Raw genomic sequence first — 27,035 nt, forward strand, 5'->3', positions numbered from 1 at the left:
ATGTCACCTCTACTGTAATTAGGCAGAAGAATGTGTTATTTTTAGAAAATGAAAATGCTCTCAACTTGTCCAAATCAGATGCGAAGAACACAGCATTGGTCTTGCCGTCTTCTCCGCTCACCTAATTTTTATACGAATAAGCTTTCTGGACGAGGGCGATATCGATATCTAAATTAGAGAGGGGTTTCAGGAGTTCACTAGCAGCAGCTTTGAAATAATACAGGTTTATCCGCACAAAGCTAAGCTCTTGCCGCTTGCGTCGTTCTTCTGAAAGGAGTTGAGAATTCTTCACTTTTCCATCTGTTTTTCGACTATCTTCAATATTCTTCCCAACTTCAATGACTGTGGAGGAACCCCATTATCATCATCCCACATGGAATCTAATTGAGGTCAGCCTGGTCTATGATTGCTTGCCGTAGACAATTTGAGATAATTGTCAAAACGCTTCGGTTAGACGAACATGGTTCATGCAAAGGGTTTAGCTTCGCGCTACCTTGGAGACGTACAACCTTCTTCGTCACCGAGACATAGAAATGAAACGGCTATGACAATGTCAACTTCTTCACGGCAGGAGTCTGCGAAGACGACCTCATTCACTTCACAACCTCTAGTTCGGATTATGGATTTGTGGGCTGAGGACCGACGACCTTAGGAGTAGTTGATGCTGTCACAGACTCATCAAGTTACGTCTGGTCGTTTTTGCACCTATGTCGATTGCTTTTCCTTTGCTCATCAGCTGGTTCATCTCCATTATCTTTTTGCAGGGTTTTATAGTTGAGCCAGATCGGTTGTTACCTCTTTAGAGATCTCGACAGGGGTTCTTCCTGTTCTTAAAATGTGAATTTCTTTGATACATGGGATAGTTCCTTTCGTATTACCTCATAAATTTGGTACTAGATTATACCAGCTGAAATTCTTAAAGGAACGTTTTCCTAACATTGAGATTTGCCGTGCTCTGTCTTTTATGTAGTTCGGCTCTGGGATGTCGTCCCCACCCTTAGCTACAGTCCGCTTCCTTGTGACACCAGAGCGTGAACTGCTGGGGATAGTAGTGAGTTGTTTGCTGTTGTTATTGAATTTTGATCTGTTCGGTATCTATGGGCCAAAATCGGAGAAAAAGGTCTAAAATTCTAATATTTTCTAAAGCTTTTTTGATATTTTGAGCATTAAAATTGTTCATAGACAGTTCCGGAAAGTTGTTCATTGAAATCTTACCTACATAATTATAGTTAACTGTTTTCTTGTATTTTGAGCGGTTTAATATCTATGGACCAGAACAAGATAAAAATGGATAACAATCGTATTTGATTTGATATTTTAACCTTTATGAGCCGTTTCTTCAGAGTTCCTATGTTTTAAATAGTTGTTCATTGAGTAAAATAAAGACTGAGAATACCAAGGCATACACACCAACATTACCCGAAGATTCATTTTTTGGGGTTTTTTGAGGGACAGAATAAAAATGTTGGGATGTTCATCTTAAAAGTTCTACAAATTGAAGAAATTATTTTGTGTCATTTTCGGATCTTAAGATGACATTCATTGTCGGATCCTAAGCATGTCATTTTGACCAATGCTTTGACATGTAATTTTCACCAACCCTTTGGCATGACATTTTCATGTCTTGTTTGGAAAATGGAAAATTCTGTATTGAAATATGATTTTAATGACAAACCAAACTCTTTATTAATTCAAACTAATTCATGAAATAACTAGAACTAATTTATCAGCATAAAGTTTACACCCAAAATGCTGATGAAAAGATCGGATCTTTCACGACTTCCTTTGCATGGGTTTAAATGCTAATGAAAAAATCGAATCTTTCACGACTTGCTTTGAACCAATGCAAAATATGCCATGAAATCACGTCATCGCATAGAACCCCTTCCTTCAAATTTTGCTGGGATTCTAAGTAGTTTTGTATACCAACAAGTTCAATATGAAGCCATTATTTAGTAAAGTAATATTTTTTGCTTAACTATTTATGCTCTTTTTTAAATCTATTATGTTTTTAATCTTTAAATATAACCTACCGTTTGGTTCAATAACCATTCGCTCGTCCTATGACAGTTTTCAGTTGAGTCAACAAACAGACTTTGCGATGTTTGTGTCCACGAGGTTTAATCAATCATTCATTTTAGTCACTTGGTCAACAAATATGGATGGAAGGTGGAACTCTATTTGTCTATATCCATATACATACCTACCTACATACATGTGCGCATACGCCTTCTTGTCGCATATCTCTGTATGTATTAGGACTTACAATGCTAAACTAAATTGTTTTGGATTTACTGCTGATGCACCTTAAAACGCATTAATCATTCTGATTTCCTTTTGTGTTTCTCACAGGCTGTGGTTGGTTGGGTGGTGGTGATGGTCATTGATGGTTTCTGTGTTCCCTCACTGTTTCTGTGGTGAAATGCTTCAATGGGATTTCAATATCCGTTTTCCCAAGTTTCTTTAAATTTCTCTGTAGGTTTTCAATGTCACCAAGACGACTGACTTTGGCACAATGTGTAATGATTTTGATAATGATTCAATGGTTTATCAAAGTATTGTCTTTTTTTTGTGGTAGCACAATCATCCCTTGTTTTGTTGTGAAATTCATCCGTTGTGTAAATAAATTTGTTCTGTATCAATTATCCATGTCCATTCTCAAAAAGCAACCACCAAAAGATGTGTACATTGTGCAATATTTAAAGGATATCTTGTATTTATTTCAAAATATTTTGGACTTGAGATTGGGGTTTACATACATATGGGTATAAAGATGTTGAGAGGGTTCTTCCGTGCATCAACATTTCGTGCTCGAGTTTTCATTTCTATGATCTACGAATTAGCACTAGGAATTTTAGGTCTTTTTCAGAGAAGTGGTAAACAACAAAAGATATTGATTTACCAAAGCAATGATGGACAACATGAATCAGCAAACATTTGGGAGCCACATGATCCGAATAGCCCACTATAAAATTATGTAAACAAGTTACCTTCTGCATTACCAGTAAGTTGACAAATAATGGAGTTTTTCTTAAAAATTTTACATGGCAAAACTACTTACTTTACTCCTTACAAAGTAGTGAGTACGGGGACACAGAGCTTGTGTTTCCGACTAAAAATCCGAGGTTTGTGTGTGTTTAACCCTTTGTTAACAAAATAACGTACAGTTGTTGGTGGTGCACATGTAAGCGTTTAAACAACATTTAATATTCGTAAGTGTGGCACAGTGTGTTTGGCTACAAATCAGAAGTCCGCATGATCAAACAAAACAAAATTATGTATCCACAACCACGTCCGGTAACACTTAGATTCTCCAAGGGAATACTTTGTCCCTCCATCATTGTATATTTCGTAGTTGTGTGTGTTCTTAAAAATATCTCATAATTCATCTTCGAATTCCAAAAGAAACAAAGTTGCAACACATCAGTAAATGAAATATTGCTCTGCTCTCTGCCAATAATGCAATTCATTCGTTTCACAGCGGAAGTATATCGGTCAAATGTCTACGCAGTTGTCGCATATTTCACATTCTCTGTAATTGAATTGGAATCAATTAAAAATCATTTTCAAAATCGAATTATATTCACTTGCACCATTATGATGGACAATTTTCTCTCAGCCATTAAGATTTATGTCATATTTGTTGGGCGTCGGTGTGCGAGCAGTTTATGATGGTTGAGTGAAAAAGATTCGCATATGTTGAATCTGATGACGTGTCCTCCTAACTTTCTTAGGGAATTTAAAAAAGAACAAGTAAAAAACATAAAGTTCGGCCCGGAAGAACTCTCCACTATAAAATATTCTGTACTAAAATGGAATAATTAGTTTCCTGTTAGGTGTAAAAATTATGCAACAACGGATACTCTAAATGCCTAATTTAGGTAAAACTCGTAAGAACAGCGTTAAGTTCGGCCAGGCCGAACTTGTTATACCCTCCACCACAAGTTGTAATGAAGTAAAATGGAACAATTAGTTTCCTTTCGTTTATGAAGAAGACTAAATACCAAATTTAAGCGAGTTGTTTAACCTTGAAAAAACCGAAATTCGGGAGGTACCGTTCCATGGGGGCTATATCAAAACTGTTTACGCCGGATTTCCCCAATTGGCAACCCTATTTATATTTTTCTTGGTTCCGAAATATTCGCATTCGGCATCCCTAGTTCTGCTCAGAATTGTACCTGTATGCTCTCATTTGCTCTTTCTTGCTCTTGCTAAACTTACATTGTAATTTCTTTTCAATAAATCACTTGTTAACTGAGCATCAACCAATACTGTTGTCCTTGGTAAGCGGTCGTTCCTGTTCAACGAATTCAATAAAGAAGAACCATTATTGTTCTTATTTCAAAATTCTAAACACTGCATTTTCTTTCCTTTTTCTCTTTCCATTATTCCTTGGTGGATGAATCTTGAGGAAAATATTTCCACTACTGAAATATTTTCGAGGCTCACGGCAAGAATCCAACCGCCCTTGTTTCTAGTGAGAACACCCACAATTGGCGTTTTCAAAAACCTTGAGCTATACTTACAAATTTCTGGCGGAAAGTTTTAAGACTCATAGGGCTATTATTATATGTGTTCTTTTACTATATGATGGATTTCAAAACGCAAAATAAACCAATTTGGATGCATTAAGAAGCTCCTCTTTGAAATTCAATCATCACTTTTAACTTTATGTTAACCGGAACGCTATAAATCTGTTTGGTAAATCCAAACTATAACAAAAGAAGACTTATAATAATGGGGGATAGAAGACTAAATACCAAATTTCCTCTATTGCGGTAAAACCGCCAAAATACCGAAAATCAAGAGGTACGCTTCTATATATGTAATTATCTTCTGGAATATTTTATAACCCCATGAAAGATTAAATAACAAATTTCAATCTTTCGGTGGTATATTGACGTCACAACATTCAGAATTACGAAAAACGGGAGATACCGTTCTATGGGGGCTATATCGAATCGTGGACCTATACCGACGAATTACAGTCAGAAATGCTTTTACCCCCAACAAAGACAGGCATTTCGGTAGGTTGCTGTGCTTACAACCTTCAAAATACCGAAAATCGGGAGGTACCGTTCTGTGGAAGCTATATGAAGGCGTGGACCTATACGGACAAATTTCTGGGAGAACGAAGACTAAGTATATTTCAAATTTCAGACATTTCGATGTGATATAAGGCTAACACCTTCAAAATACCGAAAATAGGGTGGTACAGTTCTATGGGGGCTATATGAAGGCGTAGAACCAAATTTCATGTGGAACCTTTAAAATTTCATGTGGAACCTTTAACACCCCAAATGAAGACCAAATACCAAATTATAGCCATTTCGGCGGAATATTGAGGTCACAACCTTCAAAATACCGCAATTATGGAGGTAGCGTTCTATGGGGGCTATACTAAGGCGAGGACCTGTACTGACATGTTTCTGGGGGAAAGTTTATACTCCAACAAAGACTTAATACTACAACCTTCAAAACACTGAAAATCGGGAGGTACATCCCCCAAGAAAGACTATGTAACAAATGTCAGCCATTTCGGTGTGATAAAAGGCTGAAACCTTCAAAATACCGAAAATCGGGTTGTACCGTTCTATGGAGGCTATATCAAAACGTGGGCCGATATAGAACATTTACAATACCAAACATCCTTGGAGTAATAGAACTTTTATACCAAATTACAAAGCTCTATCTTAAATCTGACATGGTTATAACGACTTAAATTTTACCCAGATCAAGAATATATATGGGGATTTCTGAGTGAAAGCGGACACTTTTTCAAGATGTGGTTTTTGATTTCCTTTATTTTTTGCTGTGGCAAAATATTTTAGTATATTTTTGGATTTTTTTTTTTTTGACTAACGGTTCCAGAGATATCAAATTCTGTAAAAACTATGTGCAATGAAATACTAATAACTTCTTTAATATTGGTCCAAATAGAACAAATATTTGTTGGTATTTTTTGTTGTTTTATAAGAAAAAGAAATTGCACAGTGGGCTTGGATGCCATTTTCGCGATTTAAAATTTAAAATCAATTTTTATTAATGATTGTACTCTTCGATTTTCTTAATATTTTTTCTATTAAACTGCGATTATATACTAAAATTTTAAGTCCTATTTGGTAGTGGGATTCGAATGATTACTATTTTTTTAATTTTTTAAAATTTTTCAATACAATATTTCCTTTATAACAGTGTGAAACGTTTGTTACTTTAGAAACCGGAAAATTTTGCACAGTGGGCTTGGATGCAATTTTCGCGATTTAAAATTTAAAATCTATTTTTATCAACGATTGTACTCTACGATTTTCTTGAAATTTTGTTCTATTAAACTACGATTATATACAAAAAATTTAAGTCCTATTTGGTAGTGTCAATACACATTTTCCTTTAAAAGTAAATAATTCACTCAGAAATACCCATATATACTGCGATGAATATTTTGATGTGTTACAAACGTAATGATAAATTTAATTATACCCTCCATATTATGGTGGATGATATAAAAATGTAAAAGGTAGCTTGTTTACATTATTTTGTAATGAATTATTCGACTCAAGAGGCTAACAAATTTTTGCTGGGAGCATTGTAAGCTCACTGCAGTCCTCAGTTTTAAAAACTTTGAAAACATATTATGTACTTATGAAAATTAAAACGATTAGCCTAATTATTTCCTACTACCGATGACTTTTGTATCTTTCCATTTTAAGATGCCATTAAACTGAAATAATTTCCAGACTAAACAAAACTAATTAAGTCTAGCGAAGAATTAAAATAATAGACAATTAATTTTTGCAAAACAAAAACAAGTAAATAAATGACCTATTCTTCTTCTTTTTCGATTAAAGTACTTACAAGCGCGTATACATACATATTTATTTGCTGGATTCTTCACCCCACTCACACGCCCAATGGACGATGTGGCTTCTTCTTCTTTTGGGGGACACTTGACTTCTACACGTTGGTTTAGTTTATTTCTGCAGTTGTTCTCATTGTTGTTGCTGTTGTAGATGGTGGTTTTCATCAAATGCACATTAACAAGATGAAAAATGGCAACTTGTGGCCTCACATCCACCAAAAACGCTTTGTCAACGCTGTTTAAATCAACTTAGCCCCAACAACCGAATGTGAATCCATTCGACAATAATCGCAATCATTATTAACATCATCAGGCTCATCATCGTAGAAGTCATCACCAACCAGCCAGTCAGCCAGCCAAAAATCTAACACCAATGAAAGATGCTGCTTGTTGTCGTCGTTCAGTCAGTCAATCGGTCGTTCGGTTGCATGCAACTTTCTGTTCATATGAAGACACCATTGTGGGGCAATATGACTGCGAAACCTCTTCGCTATTGGTACAACTGAGAGATCCACAACTCTATGTTGCATTTGTAATTGCACAAAAAAAAACAAACGAAGCTAAAATGCAAGAAATATGCTTACGAAAAAGAGAAGGCAAAAAATCGATTGAGAAAACAGAAGCAAATTTTATAATAAAGATGCATATGTAGAAGTGGAAATTCTAACGGAAAACCTATAACTGGGAAATATTGATGGGTATACGAATGTTTTAAACTAGTTTAAATATGTTTTCTGTATTTATAGGAAATATGGATGGTCGATTTATTCCCATGATCATAAGGTCATGTGGGTTTAAGCAGAATCCAATATATGTCAAATTAATGTAATACAAATGAGCTTAAAAGCTTAATCTGAAAGTCAAAGGTCCCAGCAAAAATTTGCCCCATGAGACAAATAACTCATTACAAAATAATGCCTTTCTTTAAAAATTTTACAAGGCGCCATACTCTGTATTCGACTATAAAACCGAAAATTGTGATTTCAACGTCGGCAAATGAGTTATTTAATAACAAAAATACGAAAAGTTGTTGAGGTACAGTATAGTCTCGATAATCCAGACACTCGTTAATCGGGATATCGCGGCAATACGGACACTAAATAGTCCGGATTATCGAGATTTTTCCACATAAAAAATATTTTATTTTTCTTACGATTCGATAATCCGGATAATTCGATAATTCAAACACCGCCGAAGCAGATGGTGTCCGGATTATTGAGATTATAGTGTACATGCTTGTCATTAATAACACTGTGCAACAAAATTAATTTTTTTTCAAAATGATGGGAAAAATCGATTAGATTATGAAAGTAGAGCTAAAAATATGAGACACGTGTATCGGCGTTTTAAAAGTTTACGTCAGAAAGAAACCAAAATAGGCGGGGCAAGTTCCGCCCATTTTTAATTTTTTCGAAATATTCGAGTTAAGATATATTTGAATCCTTGCATTTTAGGTATATAGTGTCTTTTTTACAGAGGAGTATGTGGGCAATATTTTTGTTAAAAATTTTAACCCTCACGCGGTTCATCAAAGGGGTCTTTTTTGTCCTTTTTTCAAAAATCTTTCAAAAACTCCTTAAAAATGTGATTGTATCAAATCCAAATAATCTACAAAATTGTTCGCCCTAAAATTTTACTATAGGTCTCAGAATACACCAAATCTGTAACTCTTGTCTAATCGCCAGAAATCTCTAAAAATGAAAAACACGTTTTAGGGTTAAAGTCGGACTTCATCTGAATTTATTCAAAATTGTCCCACAAAACATAATTTTAGAGAGATGGTGTCAGAGACAAAAATATTCTTCGTCAAATTTCACTATGGGTCACCAAAGAAATGAAATGTCTTTTTATATTTTATATCATGAAAATATCAGTATCAATTTTGCTGAAAAAACATGAAAATATTTCCCAATTTTTTGATGAAAAATTTTTCCTTCTTTTTTCGAGTTGGTACATGGAAGTAATATGAAACTTGGTTATAGGTGGAAAGTGTCAAAGGATGAAAAATTCTACACAAAATTTCACTATGAGTTTCAAAATAAACAATATATCTGTGTATACTATAGCCCTAAAAAATTAGATTACAAATTTATATATATTAGGATGAAATTATATGTTTTAATTTTGGACTGTTAATTTTACATAATTCCATACTGGATCAAAATCTAGCAAAATCCTTTACTTTTTGGGAATATTGTTAAAGAATGAAATGTTTCAAATGAAATTTCATTATGGGTCTCTGAATAAAAGAAATCTGTAACCATAGCATATATCATACTTAGCAGCACTTGTTTTTGATATATATGTTTTAGGGCCATATTTCCCCATTTTCATACAGATTGTCGTTGTGATTGGATACTGTAAATATCATATTGATGGTTTTTCGTTGTGAATTCATACAGAAGATGTTGTACGTTCCATTCATAATGCTTTTAAAATATTTGTGGTGCATATATATTTGGAATATAAAAAACCCACATTGGAGCTGCCCAAATTGCGTATTTTTAGTACTTTCAACTTAAATTCCGTAGTTTGGATAAGCCATTGGTTGCTTATATTTCCGACGTAAACTTTTAAAACGTCGATACACGTGTCTCATATTTTTAGCTCTACTTTCACATTCTACTCGATTTTCCTTGTCATTTTTTTGTTGTCGCACAGTGTAATTGTTCCACAAACATCCCATACGGGACAGGGGAGACTTCTCTCATGATTAAACAACGATTAATATTCGTCCTTGCCTACAAATCAGATGTTCGAATGTTAAATTCCGGCAGAGGACAAAGTGTGATACCCGGTCCGACCAATTACGTGTTCCAGAAACCCGTAATTTCTCATAGGTAAGACCGCATTCCTATCATTGCTCTCCGTTAACAAACCACCCGACTTAATATCCTCTGGGTGCAGCAAAGACGTAAGGGTTTAGAGAATTTACTAATATATGCTTCAGAGAGCTGCTCATTCCCTCAGATCTGAGGATAGCTGAGAGAGTTTTCTGGGACATCAACACAGCTGCAGCCGCAAGCTACATATGTATCTGATTGTCGAAACCACGAAACAAATGAGCGTGACGTGTTTCGTCGAACGAACCCTTAATAACCAAAAATTATGGAGCTTTCTCTTGAAGTCAACAGGCTAGTAGGCGTGGTATCAGAGTAAGGAAATTTTGGGAATGGTTAAATTACACTAGATTCCGGTGAAAAATTATGATAGACAGTGGGAGATTATTTTAAGTGGCAATTTATGGTGCAACCAGACCCCCATTATTATAAGTCTTTTTTTGTTATGAAATGTTCTACAAAAAGATTCGCCAATCGATTTGACTGAAGACATGTCACCTCAAAATGAAGCTACAACAACGCCAAATAGAGATATGGAGCTATTTTACCAAGTATTACAGGGAAAAAATCAAAAACTTCATTGCGCGATATCTCAGAAACTTGACCTATGGCGAAAGTTTCCTTTTGGGTTCTTAGTATACTCATCAAGTGCTTTCATATTCAAAAGAAATTTTCCACCCCCCAAAAATGCTGCTGCACAGTGTTATTAGCGTTCCCATTAACATAAAGTTAAAAGTCATGATTCAATTTCAGGGAGGACCTTCTTGTCATTAACTTTTAATGTGAAAATTGCATTTTTAATGCCTCCAATTTAGTTTATTTTGCGTTTTCTAATCCATCCAGTAGTAAACGATGACATATAATAATGGACCAGAGAGTGATAGTATACGTCGTATAAGAGCCCTCTCAGCCGCAGAGGTATCATCACAACTTACGATGAGCGATGTTGCAGACATCATACGAAACGCTAACTGATCCAAGGTGTTGCGCCACACGAAATATATAAAAATAACTGGGTCAACCTGCCACACATATAGTACCATAAGCCTGGAAAGTTGGCAGGATGGCACCGCTACTGAAGCCAGGTTAGAATGCCAGCAGAGACTAATCATACAGTTCGATTTTCCCTCTGTAGCCAGTTTCGAAGATTCTGAAGGCTCTACTCCTCGCCATGACGAGAAACAGTTTCCCAGTTACCTAACATCAGCATGAATTGCGAAAAATTCGCAGGACCACAACAGCAATACACGTCATATCCACAACACACATCAGTTGAGGACTGAACGGTGCGACCGAACAGTCATGGTGGCTCTTGACTTATCGAAGACCATTGATACCGTCAACCATGCCAAGCTGTTCGAGGATATATATTAGTCTTTTCCACGTTGGATAAACAATTAAATGTGTGGGCGATAGTCGTTATGGAATTCAGAATTAAGACGTATAAAACCCGTAGCCGGAATGTTATATCCGCAGCAACTGTTTAACCTCTACCATTCTGAAATCCCACCCCTCCGGACGGCATAGAGATCGTAATGTACGCGGATGGTTGTACGAACTTGACATCGGGTACTATCGTCGATGTGTAAAGTTGAATATCTCATACCTGATATAGAGCAGTTTTTCCATCCGAAGAAAATATCTGAGGCTAACTCCACCACCACACTGTTCAGTTGAGGCTCCCTTGAACATATTGGTCGATGGTGTCATGATTCCGACCACAAATTACCCCAAAATCATTCGATTGCATGCTTAAGTTGCGAAAGCCACAGCTATTTGCGACAAAATCGGAAGGTCCTTAAGTCTCTGGCCGGCAGCAACAACAACAAGCAACTAAAATGACTGATGAGTACTACAACGTACGAATTGAATAACCGAAGTGGCCGGAAAAATTTCATATCGTACGAGGGCCAATCGTAGAGTTTCGATCCTAATAATGGAAACGCGATTATTTACCATCAAAATAGTTTTATTGTTTTCTTAAGTCGAAGCCTATCTTACATTATCCGTTCATGCGCGGCATACATTCTTTTGCACAACGGCCGTTTTTCTACAACCTCCACGATATTCGTTGTTTTCCAGGTGTCGGCCACGATTGAATAAATTAAACCAGTTTCACAGTGATGTAGGATGATGCTTCATCGTCATACAAAGATTTAATTTGATCCATGCACTCTTGCCGTGATTATTCACGTCGAAAATTGTGAAAAATAATCAGACGAAAATGTTCACAAGTAAATTCCATTTTTTGCAAATTGATTTTTCGAGGTCACTGTAAACATCTCAGCATATAGTCGTACATCAAACTGTACTGAGTACGTTTATGCTAAAACATAGCAAACTTTCCAATGAAAATATCAAGTGTCGAAACATTTCGATTAGCGCTAGTAAATTTTCATTATCCAAAGTTCTATATTCGACTATACCTTCGAATAACTCCCTCACAGAAGTTGAAAATGTTCTCTGAAGTGAAATTTAAGCGTTTTTCAGGTTAGTTTTTATAATATTAACAAAGTGATATAAGAAAGATTATTTTTATTATTATTACACTGTACAACAAAATTGAACTTTCTTTTTAAAATTACAAGAAACCCCGCACAGATTATGAAAGAGGACCGAAAAAACGTGACACATGTATCGGCGTTTTGAAAGTTTACGTCAAGAAGTAACCTAAATAGGCGTGACAATTGCCGCCCATTTCTAAAGGTTTTGAAATATTCGACATCAGATTTCTTGGAATCCTTGCATTTTAGGTATAAAGTGTCTTTGGCAATATTACTGACAACAATGCAGGGTATCTTTTCATGAAAAAATTAACCCTCATGCGAGTCACTATAGGGGTCTTTTTGGTCAATTTTTTCAAAAACTTTTAAAATCTCTTTTAAAATGAGATCGTATCAGATCAAAAGGTTCTACAAAATTATTTGTCATAAAATTTTACTATAGGTCCCCGAATACATCAAAAATCTAAATCGTACCTAAACGCCAGGAATCTGCCAAAAGTAAAATCACGTTTTAGGGTTAATGTTGTACTTTATCTGAGTTTCTTAAGTTTTGTCCCACAAAACTTCATTCTAGATAGAAGACGTCAAAGACAAAAATATTCTCCATCAAAAATATATCAGCATGTTTGCCACCAAAACACCCAAATATTTTTTAATAAATTAGTTTTGTTCTTTTTTCGGGTTGATGCATGAAAGTAACATGAAATTTAGTTTTAGACGTAAGTTGTTAAAAGAAGAATTATTCTACACAAAATTTGACTATAAGTCCCAAAACAAACTATATATTTAAGTAAAATACTTTGTTAAGAAAATGACGTTACAAAATTAGATATTATAGGTAGAAATTATTTGTTAAACTTTTAGACTCCTAATTAAAGTTTATTCCGTACTGAGTCAAAATCTCCTAAAATACTTCACTTTTTGGGGATTGTGTCAAAAGAAGAAATATTCCAAATCAAAATTCATTATGAGTCTCTGAACAAATGAAATTTGTAGCTATAATATTTAACATCTCCCGAAGCTTTTGCTTTTTATATATGGTTTAGGACCATATTCTACTGTTTTTATTCACATTTTCGTTATCTGCGGTCACAAAATATATTTTATTGATGTTTTTTTCATAATAAATTCCTTCAGAAGATTATGTGTGCTCGATCCAAACTGTTTTTGAAATATCTATGGTGAATATATAGGGAAAATATTGACAACCCAGATCGGACTTTGTAAAATTACGTATTTTAGTACTATAAACGAAAATAAAATCTTCAGGATAAGTCATAGGTTCCTAATATTGTATGTGAAAATGCGGGGATAGTCTACGGCTATTGTCCAGTGAATATATATCTGACATACGAGTTCTAATATGCATGATTTTGGCATGGTTCTAAATACTATAATGATGACAGCTACTCCTGCTCTGATAAAATTGACTGAATTAGAGAATATTTTTGTCTTTGACGTCTTCTATCTAGAATGAAGTTTTGTGGGACAAAACTTAAGAAACTCAAATAAATTACAATATTAACCCTAAAACGTGATTTTACTTTTGGCAGATTCCTGGCGTTTAGGTACGATTTAGAGTTTTGATGTATTCGGGGACCTATAGTAAAATTTTATGACAAATAATTTTGTAGAACGTTTTGATCTGATACGATCTCATTTTAAAGGAGATTTTAAAAGTTTTTGAATAAATTGACCAAAAGACCCCTATAGTGACTCGCATGATACCCCGCATTGTTGTCAGTAATAATGCCAAAGACACTTTATACCTAAAATGCAAGGATTCCAAGAAATCTGATGTCGAATATTTCAAAACCTTTAGAAATTGGCGGAACTTGTCACGCCTATTTAGGTTACTTCTCGAAGTAAACTTTCAAAACGCCGATACACTTGTCTTCTTTTTTCGGTCCTCTTTCATAATCTGGCCGAATTATCTTGTAATTATTTTTTGTGTTGTACAGTGTTATTATTATTAGTATGTGATTTTTAGTTCTGTCAGTCGAATAATTAGGCCCACCATTTATGATACCTATGTGGTTTCTCAAGTGATTTAATATAGCTTCAATAATATGGTGATCAAAGAATTACCTACTTATGGTGTCTAAAGCGATTAAAATTAGATTGGTGGAGCAAAAAACGTATTGGCGACTGTTATATCCTAATTCGAAATTGGCATCTAATAAGATAATCTGGCATATGTATGTATATGCGTAATTTAACAAAAATTCACTTTTATTTTCATATTTACTCGTATGTATTAACTTTATTATGGTTGTCTCTTTACCTTTATCTAACTAATGTTTTTCTTTTCTTGTTATACATTTATTTCAGACTTTCTATAAAAAGTACTACAACAAAAAAACACTGCTTGTCATCAAATGTAAGTAACCACAAAAAACGAAAGCATTTTTTTCTCTTTCACATTTCGCATTGTTTAAAAATAAAAAAATTGTATGTATAACAACAATAACAAGAGATAAGAAAACAGAAATCATGAATTATGGCGCCCATGGTAAATAAATAACAGGCAATTGTACTACAGGCGATAATTAAAACAGATTCAGATGTTTTTATTCCAAATATTCCAATAAGGTTCGGTGAATATCAATGAGAAAAAGGTTTGACGTTTGACTAGTTTATTCTTTCTCTTGGAATGAGGAAATTTAATTGTGCTAAATAGAGTTTAAAATAATTTCGGCAAATAAAAAACGAAAATAGTGTATAAAGTTTGAAATTTTTTGACATTCAAATCTATTTATAAATAAGCTAGATGTTGATTTTTGACCACTTATCACGCTGCCGCTAATAAAATTTAATATTTTTTGTGAAAATAATGATAATATTTTTGCAGATAAAATCATTACATTTGTTGTTGAACAAATAATTGTGGCGTATTATTAACATGTGTATTTATGACAAATGATTTGTGAAATTATGCAAAAAAGATATTTATATGTTATGCATACGATATCTTCATATACATATCATCTAAAATTGGTTCTTAATCGTGCTTTAGTTGAAGCCTGGCCAGCCAATCAGCAACACTAGTAATCAACTTTAAAGTTAATTGAAGCACACTTTCATACCAAAATTGTTAATCGTATATTCAGCCGATTTCATGCTTTACCGCATCCAAAGTCCTTAAAGGATCCGAACTATTACTATAATCCGTAATAATTTCTTATTTTCCATAATTGCCAATACCTCGTTCTAGTATACAATATCGAGTAAAATATTTAAATGAATTTAGTGGCCCTAATTAGCTGTTCGCCGCTGTATGTATTTAAGAAAAGGCTCTTTAAAGAAGTTTGTCAATGGTATTTTTAACGGAACATTTTTCTAAATACTAATCGAAATTTAAGCGGAAACCCCGAATATGTTTCATTCAAATACAAGAAAAGTGTCTGCTACTTTGTAACATAAAAGGTAATGAAAAAATACCAATAACCAATGTTTAATATAGAAATAGTGAACCCTGAAAATTGTATAGTACTAATACACATATCTACAAAAATTTATGAAAATTGGGCAGATTTTGATATTGCTTCAATATGCATATACGGCCAATAATCGGTCATCTGGGCCCTATAATATACCTAATATTAAAATTCGAGCCGATTTTGACAAATTTTTGTCGGATACGTTATTTAGTCACAACAATAAACTGGCAGAATTTATTCATCGATTGTTGACCTTTTTTTGGTTTGCTGTGTTCCAAAATACTTGCGATCAATTTAATATATTAATTAGAAATCGGTGATAAAAAAAAATTGGGTTTTGGTCAGAAAAGTCGTATTCTGAATCACTGTGCGTCACATTTTAGGTATTTTTACGATTTCGGACACTTGGAATAAGGGAAATAAATTATCGGGTGGCAGATGGAGATATGAGGAATCTCTCTTATTATTGTGCCCAAATTGGGTCTGGATTAATATTAAATTTTTCTCGTTCGACGTTTTTAAGTTTTGTCTATGGAGGAACATAACATACAAAAATATGCATTTGATCCAAAAAACTTATATATAAAATTTTATGGCGAGTGTCGTGGTACAGGTTATCACATTCGAATTAAGTTTATAGTTTTTCGTCAAAGTGTTATTATGAATGAAATAGTTCATAAAAACTGATGTCCCTGAAAAAATGGAAAAACTTTTAAATTCAAACACTATTAAATTTTTCAATTAGAGAAAATATTAAAAAATTTGTGCGTGTGTAAATTGTATCGTCACCTACATATGTACATACATATAAGCGAAATCACAGAATTTGACAAATACCTACTTTCCCAAAACAACTTAACCCGGAAAACTTAGAAATGAAAGTGTGAATAGACGATGTCAGATTTTAATTAGGTCTATTTTGTGATAAACTAAAAACTAACCATAACAACACTTTTCAAAAGCAGACATACATACATACATTTCTTAAAGTGGTCACAAACTGCAGAAATATTCCATAAATAATTTCAACAAAGTGAGAAAATTTTGTTTAAATTAAGAGTGCTGGCGAAAGAGCAAAAAATAAAGAGAAAGTCCTTAAACTCATATCCTTACTCATTTGAGTTTCTTATTCTCTTTATCATCTGCCATCTTCTCATTTTTTTCTTCATTTCTTTTGCGAAAAACCGGTTTCCAGAATATCTTTAACTTTTACTTTTGTCTTTACTCCCTGTACGGCACGCAGGATAAAAACAAAGGCTCTGCAATTCAGTTGTTTTGTACTTCAAATAGCAGCAGGTGTGCGCACTCTGTGGCTGTGAATTTTGTCGTCACTTCCTTTTGCCTGTTGTCTGTCGTTGTTGCCGCTTTGTTTCCTTTTTGGAGAATCTCCTTTATTGGCCCTAATGCTCTTGTATTTTAAATTGTGTTCGTTGTTGTTGTTATCCTTACAACAAAACAACTGTACTTGAATGTTAACGGATGTGTTGAAAAGGGGTTTTTTCTTGTATGCAAATACTAATACAACAAATGTTAACGCTTCAATGATATTCAAATCTTGCCTGACTGCCAGCCGGGTGGCCGGTAGTGAGTAGAGAAATTGGCATTTTTAATGTATTCGTTTTAAGGTTAAAATTCTGACTTTAGTTGAGGTATTTGTATGTTATATTAAATGTGTTATTGGTTTGGAGAGGTGATAAGTTGGTTTTATTGCATCACGGGTAGCAATCTCAGAAGCTCGTTGTTGCTATTCGTCGTTTGTAATACATAGTTTTGCCAAGGATGGAGATGTCTGGGGAGTATAGATTACAACAGATATAATAGTTGCATATGCTTTCACGACCTAAGGAGGTTGTCGAAGACTACATGCAGCCACTGATTCCAATCTCTAGAAATTCTTATAGTATTAGAACGCTTGTAGAAATCTAAAATATAAATTTAGTCAGTCTAGTTATTAGCCTTATTGACTTAAACTCCTATTAAATTGTGTTAGGTCTACTCATGAAACCGTTAAATATCAAATATACACCCGTATATATAATTCCTCTATTAGCGTACGCATCCTTCAATATTTGCATATACAATGTATATTATACATATTTAAATATGAGGCGCTCAGAGCCAAATCGGCCTAACCCTCATTTTCAAAAAAAAATCAAACTGACTATGCTACTGGAACCAGAACACATTAAAATATATACTAAAAAATCCCTATTGCATAATTTGACCCTAGGTGATACTACATGCTGAAAACTGTTTTTCGTCTACGGAAAGTTCGAAAAATGTGGATGCCAAAAGCGGCCTAAGCCGCTTAGGCCAAATCAAATACATGAAATAAAAAAATATGTGTGAGTTAGGCCAAAAATGCATGTTATCTTTAAATCAAGAGTATATTTGAAAAATAAATCAAAATAACTATGGGTGTTCAATTTTTTAATTTTCCTTAAGCGAAAAATTAAATCATCTCGAACTGGGATGCATTTGGACTTAACAAGGAAGTATATGCAGTTAAAGCATTAGATTTTATAAAATCTCTGCCGACACCAGTCAAACGACAAAAGGCAGCAATGTACCTATTGTCTTAGTATTCATGACCTTATCACTAACAAGTCGTACATGTATACCTAGCATGAGGGAAAAACTTCACGTGGTCCACAGGAAATATGGTCTAGTATTCATAAAGCATTACGTGAAAGCCAATGTCACATACACAGTCAATAATTCGACCTTCCCAGTGGAACAGATAGGCCAAAAATGTTTGGTATCTGTACTGGAATTCTGTAACTCATTTTTTTGTTACCGACAAAAGTCGGTAAAATAAAAACGCAAAATGATTAATGAAAAGTACTAATAAAAGTTGAAAATACTCTTACTATAGGTAGAACTTTTCGACAATTTTCTTTGCTACCTTGCAAACAAATTTCGTTAAATACAGATTACAAATTTCGTTAATTTATAAGCATTTTAGTTTTACCGACTTTTGTTGGTAAGCAAAAAATGTGTTAGAAAATCCAACTACTTGCGACTCATTCCTACCTTGCGATCAAGACAACTCTTCAAAAGTTTAATGGCTTAGGATGCGTGAGAACTCGGATTGTCATGATGCAGAATGATTCGTCTGCCTTGACCGTTTTTCGAATTTCTCAGGAGACTTCAGGCAAAAAATTGTAGTGTACCACTCAGAATTAACCGTCCTACATTTCTGAAGCCGTAAAGTCGCCACACGGTCAGTTTTTCTGAAGAAACAGGCAACCTTTTGCTCCGAAGTGCTTCTTACATGAACAACTTTCTTTTGATTTGGGTCGCTTTCGAAGACCAAAACGGCCGATTCCTGATTTGTTTCAGGCTCCTAAGCATAGATCCTAGATTCGTCATCTGTGACGATCTTATAAACGTCGATTGAAGCACCGCGATCGATTTTATACTCAATTTCTTTGAACCAATTTTGATGGATCTAACGAGAAAAATCCATTTTTGCTGCCAGGTGTTTATGCAATATCAAATGTTACTAGGTGGAAAAAATGCCCAAATATGCCTCTATCTAACGGTATTTAACATGGCGATCTCGCATTATCCGTTCATGCACGGGTGATTTTTTCTGGCACAACGACGATTTTGGGCCAACCTCACGACCTTCGTTTTTGGCGAGTGCAGACCACGGTTGAATTCATTAAACCAGTTTTTTATAGGATATAGGATGACCCTTTGTCGACATACAAAGATTTAATTTGATCGACGCACTCTTGCCTTGATTATCCATGTCGAAAGTTGTGATATATTATAGAACGAAAATGTTCACAAGTAAATTCCATTTTTTGCAAAGTGATTTTTTCAAGTCACTGTAAACAACATTTAACATGGTCGTACGACAAACTGTCCTGAGTAAATATAGTTTTCGTGCAGCCCTCGTACCAAGCATTTTTAGTAACCAAACTTCTTCATAAATGACTCGAAATATTAAATTACGTTAAATTTAATTTGGAAGAAATTTTTAAAAAAAAAGTTTTAAAGCCTGTTTATTTATGTCGTTAAGAAAATTAAAACGCAAAAAAACTACCAAATTTGAGTGTGCTTTTCAATTTTTTTTGTTTTGAAGCAAAAGCAAAGGAAATAATATTTCCAAAACTAAGGTTTGGGTGTGTTTCATGCGCACACATTTTCGTTTCGAAATACATGAACTGAGGGTTAGAGTTATATTGCGCAATAGCCATTTTTGTATGTGCCGACAGGGTCTTGGAGCTTTTGGATGAAATAATACGATGAGCAAAGTCTACACCAATCAGAAACTCCCTGCGAGAATTATCTTGAGGATTTGTCTTTTTTGGTGCCGTCAGGGTTTCATGGAGCTTTTAGGCCAATATGTCAGGAAGTATGGACTTGCGCAAGAAAATTGTGCCGTCGTAAAAGGAGCCGCAACCAACTGAAAAAAATTTCGAAACGATCCGAGAGGAGCTCATAAACTTCACTTTATCCCAATTTTGTGTGGGAGGAGTGGACCGATATAGTCCATATACGAGCCCGATCTATATCTGGAAGGAATAATACGATGTGCAAAGTTTGGACCAAATCGTTGACATCATTTTACAGAAAAATTTTGAACTTTGGTGTGGGAGGTACCCGAAGGAGTGGACCGATAAGGTCTATCTTCGAACTTAAACTAAGTTTGGACAATATATTACGATACCCAAAATTTTTATTCGAATCGGTTGATCAGACAGACGGACGGACATGGCTAAATCGACTCTAAATTATCTGAAACGAATTTCGTCCAAACATACTTGGGGTCTAAAACCGTTATTTCGATGACCGAACCGTTATTTCGATGGCACATTTTTGGTCGTATGTATATACCATTTCTAGCCTAAAGGCGTAGGGTATAAAAATGTGAACTTTGATCGCGGTTTATTTAAAAATCCCTCCAGCGAATTTTTCTTGTTTTTGGATTTTTCTCATCTATGAACATTGATGTTTCAGAATCAGCAAAAACTTCCCTGGTGTAAGCGGTTTTATTTAAAGTTATTTTAGGCGCACCGTACTTGACTTTGTTTTATAAGGAGGCGATACAGTCAGTGCATTGTCCCAATTTGAACTTCTATATCTCAATAGCGTTAAAACCTACGAAAATATCATAAAGGTCAATCTTGTAGAGAATTTTCAATAATATTTCCTAGAAAAATCGTGAAAAGCTAAAAAAAAACCCAAAAAAAATTGAATTTTGATCGCAATTTATTTCAAAAACGCTCCGACGATTTTTAATTTTTCTCATCTATGGACATTGTAGTTTCAGAATCCGCAAAAACCTCCCAGGTGTAAGCTCTTTCCATTTAAAGTTGGTTCAAGAGCACCATGATATTCAAATAACATAGATATTCATATTATATTGATATTAAGGGCAATCTTCATGATTGCTCTGTAGTGCAATTCTACAACTCACTTCTTGAGTTAACGACAAATGTCGGTAAAATTAAATTGTTTGCCCTGATTGATATTCATATCTCCTTTAAAAAAATTCATTTTATAATAATTTAAGAACAAATTCGAAAGCCGAAGAAGAAAATATTCAAGAAGAACAATTATTTTTTTATTATTTATTCGTATTATTTAAAACTCTAAAAATTATTTTTATTATATACATATCTGAAGAAATTTTGTATGTTTTAAAAAATGGAGCCAAAATGGCCTAACCCTCATTTCCTGTCGATATAGTTTTTTAAATGGACATGGTCCAAGCCACTTAAATTTTTTTATTAGCCGTTTAATGCAGTCTTTATCTAAATTAATTAAGAACTTATGATTAATATAAAACAAATATTACAACTAATATTTATTTACTATTAAAATAATAATAATAATATTAAAAAAACGTTCGTTTTTCTCAGAAGCAATTTTTTGGGCTTAGGCCATTTTGGCACTGAGCGACTCATATGTACATAAAATATGTATGTATGACTTTAAAAAAAATATTCAGACAAAATAACATTTGTTATTCATTTTTCTTAGAAATGGTGTTCACAAACATTTTAAATATGGGCTGGCTGCTTTAAATGAGTTTTCAATGTCTGAGTGAAATCACCAAGGACTAAAATAAGCCAATGCTTCTTGTCCTGTAACCAACATTCTGCGTACGATGTTACATTTGTTGGTGGACTATAAATATGGGTTTATCTTTGAGATAAGCAGGCGAAAGTTGCTCAGGATTGCATAATGAATAACAGTATTGTTCGTGGTGTCTGCTCCTTTGCCAAAAAGGGGTTGCAACAAAATAAGATTTCTTTCGCTGTTTCAGTTTTATTTGTATTGCTGGAATGGAATTCATAGCAATTCAGGACAGAGTGAGTGGTTCATTTAGAAGGTCCGACGTTTATTTTGCACTAATTAAGTACAAAACGAAAACAAACGTTTCGTTTAATTAAATTTCATTGTTTCTTTTATTACAAAATGACACTTGAAATGGAGTCAAAGGAAAAATGTGGTTGCACACACATGCTTATGCACATATGTGTTATTTTCGGTTGGAAAACTTGTTTTTTCATGATTTTCCTAATGACAGAATTTGAAGAATTGCTTGGCAACAAATTTAGTTTAATTATATTATGGGGTGTCTCAGGGGTCGATTTCGGGGAGTTGTTTTTCCCATAAAACGGGGGAAAACTACAGTCGATCTTCTCTATAACGAACTTCCCTGTAACGAATACTTCTTAGTCGTTTTTAAGGCACAGTTTATCCATAAAATACTAAAGAAAGCTAAAATTCTGTTCTTTCATGAGAAATTCGGAAACACCACGTGTTTAAATATCACCAGGCTTGGTCTTTCTGACCTCCTTCTGCAACAACTCCTCATTCATTATAACAACATGACAAATGAAATCGTTAAACAATCCACATTTCCTGATTTCTATTTCGTCCATATTATTTTTGAACTCAGCCTTCAGGCTAACGAGGGTATATTACGAGTAAATGTACCTTAACGAAGTAATGACATTAGACTCTAAGTATGTTTTAGACGCACATCATGTCTTGTTTGGAAAATGAAAAATGCTGTATTTAAATATGATTTTCATGACTAACAAATTTCTTTATTAGTTCAAACGAAGGTTAACGTCTCGGTAGATACATGAAATAATTAGAACTAATATATCAGCAAAAAATTATATACAAAAATTGCAATTTATCGCTGTACCGCAACAGAGTTTACTTCCTCCGCTCTCCGCATTTCGATTTTGACAAAATGTTTTTTCTATTATCTTCCCAACACCAGTTCAGATTTCGACATGGACTCCAACTGCACACCTTAACGAATTTCTTGTTCGTGAATTACATTATATTGTATAAAAAAAATGAAAATTTATACTTGCTTTTTAGGGATCTCTAGAGAATCAAATGTAACGAAAGGAGAGGATGACTTTTTCAGGAAAATATCATTTATGCGTTATTCATTTATTTTGAAGTTATGACATTTTCTTTCCAAAAGTCGTTACTTCTTTCTTTTCAGATGCTTGTTCCTTTTCCGACTTTTTGTTCAAATTTCGAGAAGCGAGATTTGATTGAGTTCATTCTATGTCAGATTTCGAACAGACAAGGAATTTTTATAACACCAAAGAGTGCAGTCCGATTCTATTTTTAGCTCGATGATTGGGACTTTCTTTTTATTGCAGTGTCTGAACGACGTTTCGAGCTGGGTACAACAAAATATATGACAACTTTACGACGAGAGTTTTAACAACTTTGGTCGTGATTTCGAGTCTCCGACAACATCAAGCCTATTATAAATAATAAACCTTATATATGTAGCTTTACACATATTTAGATAATTAAAACAAAATATAAAGGAGTATAAAAGAAAAAGAAAAGATCGGATATATCACGACTTCCTTTGCATGGGTTCAAATGCTAATGAAAAGATCGGATCTTTCACGACATCGTTTGAACTAATGCAAAAGATAACATGCAATCACGTCACCACATAGAACCCCTTCCTTAAATTTTACTGGGTATACTAGGGGAAGAGAAGATTTCCACGTTCTTAGTATTCTCCACTACACCATAATTTTTAAAACTCTATTCTTCTCCATCTCTAATATTGTAAATATTGTATTCCTTTTTTATCCCGAAAATCAGTCCTTGTAAACGCAATTGATAGTTGAAAATTTTTTCGACTAATGTCAAAACAGATAATTATATGTATTTTCATTAATGATACCAGACCTCTGACCACATTCTTAACACCGAGTTCTGAGGAATTCTGCGACAGCTGAAAAAGTGATCTTGTACTGTCAACGTTTTTTAACCCGCCTACTCTTTTTACAAGTTGGGTAAACTAACGATTGCCCTCTATTGACTGAGGGTTTTCAGTAGAACATAATGACATCCGAATTTAAAAAAACCGACCATCATGGAAACTACTTAAAACTACTTTTGTAGAAAATTTGAGGAATGTATTTCTTTAATAAAAAATACACCGAGCGTCCGCCAAGCTCGATCTATTTTTATAGAATGCTCTTCTATTTTCCTCAAAAATATTTTTTTTTTAATTTCGAAATTTATATAAAATAAATTTAATTTTAAATTTATCACGTTTGCGGACGTGAATTCTATAGCATTCATTTTCATGGTGACGTAGGATGACGTGAATGCTATATCATTCATGCAAAGTCAATCTTTAGTCATTTACTTGTATACAATCACATGTTTTTGTGATTAATGTACATAATACTACTAATTTCATATATATCCATAATATAATAAATAAAAAATTATAATAATATTATTAATTAATTAATAAATAAATTCACAAAAACTTATTTCGAAAAAAATTGGGTGTATTTGTTTGCACCTTTCTGGGTTGTTTTGCGTCCGCTAACGTGTTATATAAATGTTTTTCCCAATTTCCACAGTTTGAGGAACGTCCTCAATACTGGCAACAATGGCTGAGATATCTACGACTGCTTACTTGATCTATAACTATTACACGACCCGTGATAAATCCAGTAGCACTCCCGAATGAGTCATAAATCACCGCTTAAAACTTACCCATTGTTTCCATTCCTTTTTAATTTATCAATTTATTTAGTTATTGAGATAAAAAAGTTAATTTAGGACTGCCTCCTGTGAGGATTGAACTCACGACCCCTGGTTTACAAGACCAGTGCTCTGCCACTGAGCTAAAGAGGCTTGAGATTCGACGGCGCCAGACTAAAACTCCGGTTTTCAGACAGTATTTATGGCTTGATGCAAAAATTATTCTTAATAATAAATTGGATTCTTTTCTTACTTACATAAGCTCTGTTCCTTTACGTGCAAGAAACTTCAAGTTTTACCATTTTTTACTCGAAAAGGGTTCCTTTACTTCAGACATCATACAATTCATATGGGAGCAGTTTACAACTTTTACACTTTTGCCGGTTTTACCATTTTCAAAAGTAAAGGAACAGACCAATAAATATGTACGTATACATTTTGAAATTCATAAAACCACATTTCTCTACATTTTGATTATTTTTTTTTCAATTCTAATTCTTTCAATTTAATCCCGTGAATCAACAATTTATCGAAAAATATAAATAAACAAGTAAAAAAGTATCAGTCGACTTTGCCGACAGAGATATACTCTCAGCCTATGTGAATTGAAACTTTGATCTACGTACAGATCGAATATATTTAGGGTCTTTTCAGAATTTTTGGACATTTGAACTGCCGACAAAAATGTAGATTAGGATTAAAGTTCAAAAAATTTTGCGGTGGAGGTACTTAAAGAAATGGATCGACATAGTCCATTATGGAAGAGAATATTTTTTTTGGGAGTCATATCTTTTCGATAGATATCGCGCCCTCTAGCCATTTCAGTGGGTCATCGTATAAGTTTTGGACCCATATGCCAGGAAGCATGGACTTGTCCACGGATAACACAATATCGCTGTAAACAGGACCACAACGAATGGCATAGAAATACATTTCCAAAGGATCTTCAAACAGACCCAAAACTTACACACAAATATTGATCTTTTGTGGGAGAGGTACCCTAAGGTGAGGTGCCATTTTAGAAGTTAAAATAAATTTGTACAAAATATTAGGAGATCCAAAGTTTGGACCAAATTGGTTGCCCAATTTTGTCCCCAGTACGTTGTAACAATCACAATTAGTCCGGTCAAAATAGACATTGAAATAACAAAATTTCCCACAGAGCTGAATTTTGGTGGAGAGCTAGGGTTAGGCATTAGAAGCAACGTCCTAAAAGTCCCCATCGATCCCATGTGTGCAAAACAAGTTATTCGGGGTCAAAGGTCATTTTTGGAGGCATTATTCAGTTTTTTTAATTTTTCTCAAAAACGGTAAGACTTAGCAAAAGTCGGCTAAAGTAAAAGTTGTAGATTTTCTACAAAAAGGTCCGATTATTCTTTAAGAAGACTTACCATTTTCGAGATATAGCGATCTAAAGTTCAAATAAAAAATTAGCCCCGTAATTACATTATGAGGCGAACCGGTTAAAGTAACGACACTATGTGTTATATACTTCTGTAAGCTTTCAAACGATATCCACTTTGCAGTAATCGGTTCAGTAGAACCGGGTCTAACCCGGTTTTTAAATTTGGCCTTTCGGGTCGAATAACCGGCGAACCGGATCCGCAACCGTTGAAAATTATACATTTCCCTAATCAGCGCAACAAACCCTACCTTCGGACAAAACTTGAAAAAAATCGGAAAGTTTTCGTTGGGGTCGTTCCCGTTGGGCTTTCGTTTATACATGTGGGTTAAATGGGCTATTTTTGCAAAAATGACTCTAACAATGAATAACTCTACTAAACACGCTCCGATTTTGTTGGATTTTTTTTAGAAAATAGCTATAATTTCGCTCTTCAAGAAAATATATATTTTTTTGGGGGACAGACCCGATTACTTCGCTTATTTTAGCCGATTTGACCTTTGGCCCCGAATAATTTTTTTTGCACACATGGGATCGATGGGGACTTTTGGGACGTTGCTTATAATGGCAAACCTTAGCTCTCCACCAAAATTCTATTTTGACCGGACTATCTTGGAAGATATGAATCATTCGTACCAAAAATTATTAACATAGGTCAATGTTTTGGTTTAGACCCCACACAACGGCACCACCCTGTTCAACAAATTTAGACAGTTTTTCGTCATTTTGGTCGATAAAACGTAAGAATTGCTGTTTGTACACATTTATTATAAATAATAATTAATTCCATACAAAATGGACGTTGAAATAGTTTTGGCCAGAAAATTTGGATTTGGGACCATTGTGCGTTGTAATTGAGGCAAAAAATCAAAGTGATTCAACAAAAATCAAAGTGATTCGAGAGCAGGTCTTAAAGTGAACTTATCTGAAACTTTGTGTGGGAGGTACCCGAAAGAGTGGACAAATATAGTCCAT

General features: G+C 34.2%; 1 protein-coding gene and 1 non-coding gene across 3 annotated transcripts in view; one reads left to right on the plus strand and one right to left on the minus strand.

The window, feature by feature from the left end:
• mam (neurogenic protein mastermind) overlaps positions 1–27,035 on the plus strand; it is a 586,128-nt gene that overhangs the window by 80,638 nt on the left and 478,455 nt on the right. For both annotated transcript variants that reach the window (XM_073955405.1, XM_073955406.1), the window contains exon 2: positions 14,535–14,583. The gene's annotated coding sequence lies outside the window, so the exon portion shown is untranslated. The remainder of the gene's footprint in view (positions 1–14,534; positions 14,584–27,035) is intronic.
• On the minus strand, positions 24,740–24,811 carry TRNAT-UGU (transfer RNA threonine (anticodon UGU)). Its single transcript has one exon. It is a non-coding gene; the product is annotated as a tRNA-Thr (tRNA).

Source organism: Musca autumnalis, unplaced genomic scaffold (assembly GCF_047663935.1).
Source record: "Musca autumnalis isolate F117 unplaced genomic scaffold, ASM4766393v1 scaffold_5, whole genome shotgun sequence".
NCBI classification, from domain to species: Eukaryota; Metazoa; Arthropoda; class Insecta; order Diptera; family Muscidae; genus Musca; species Musca autumnalis.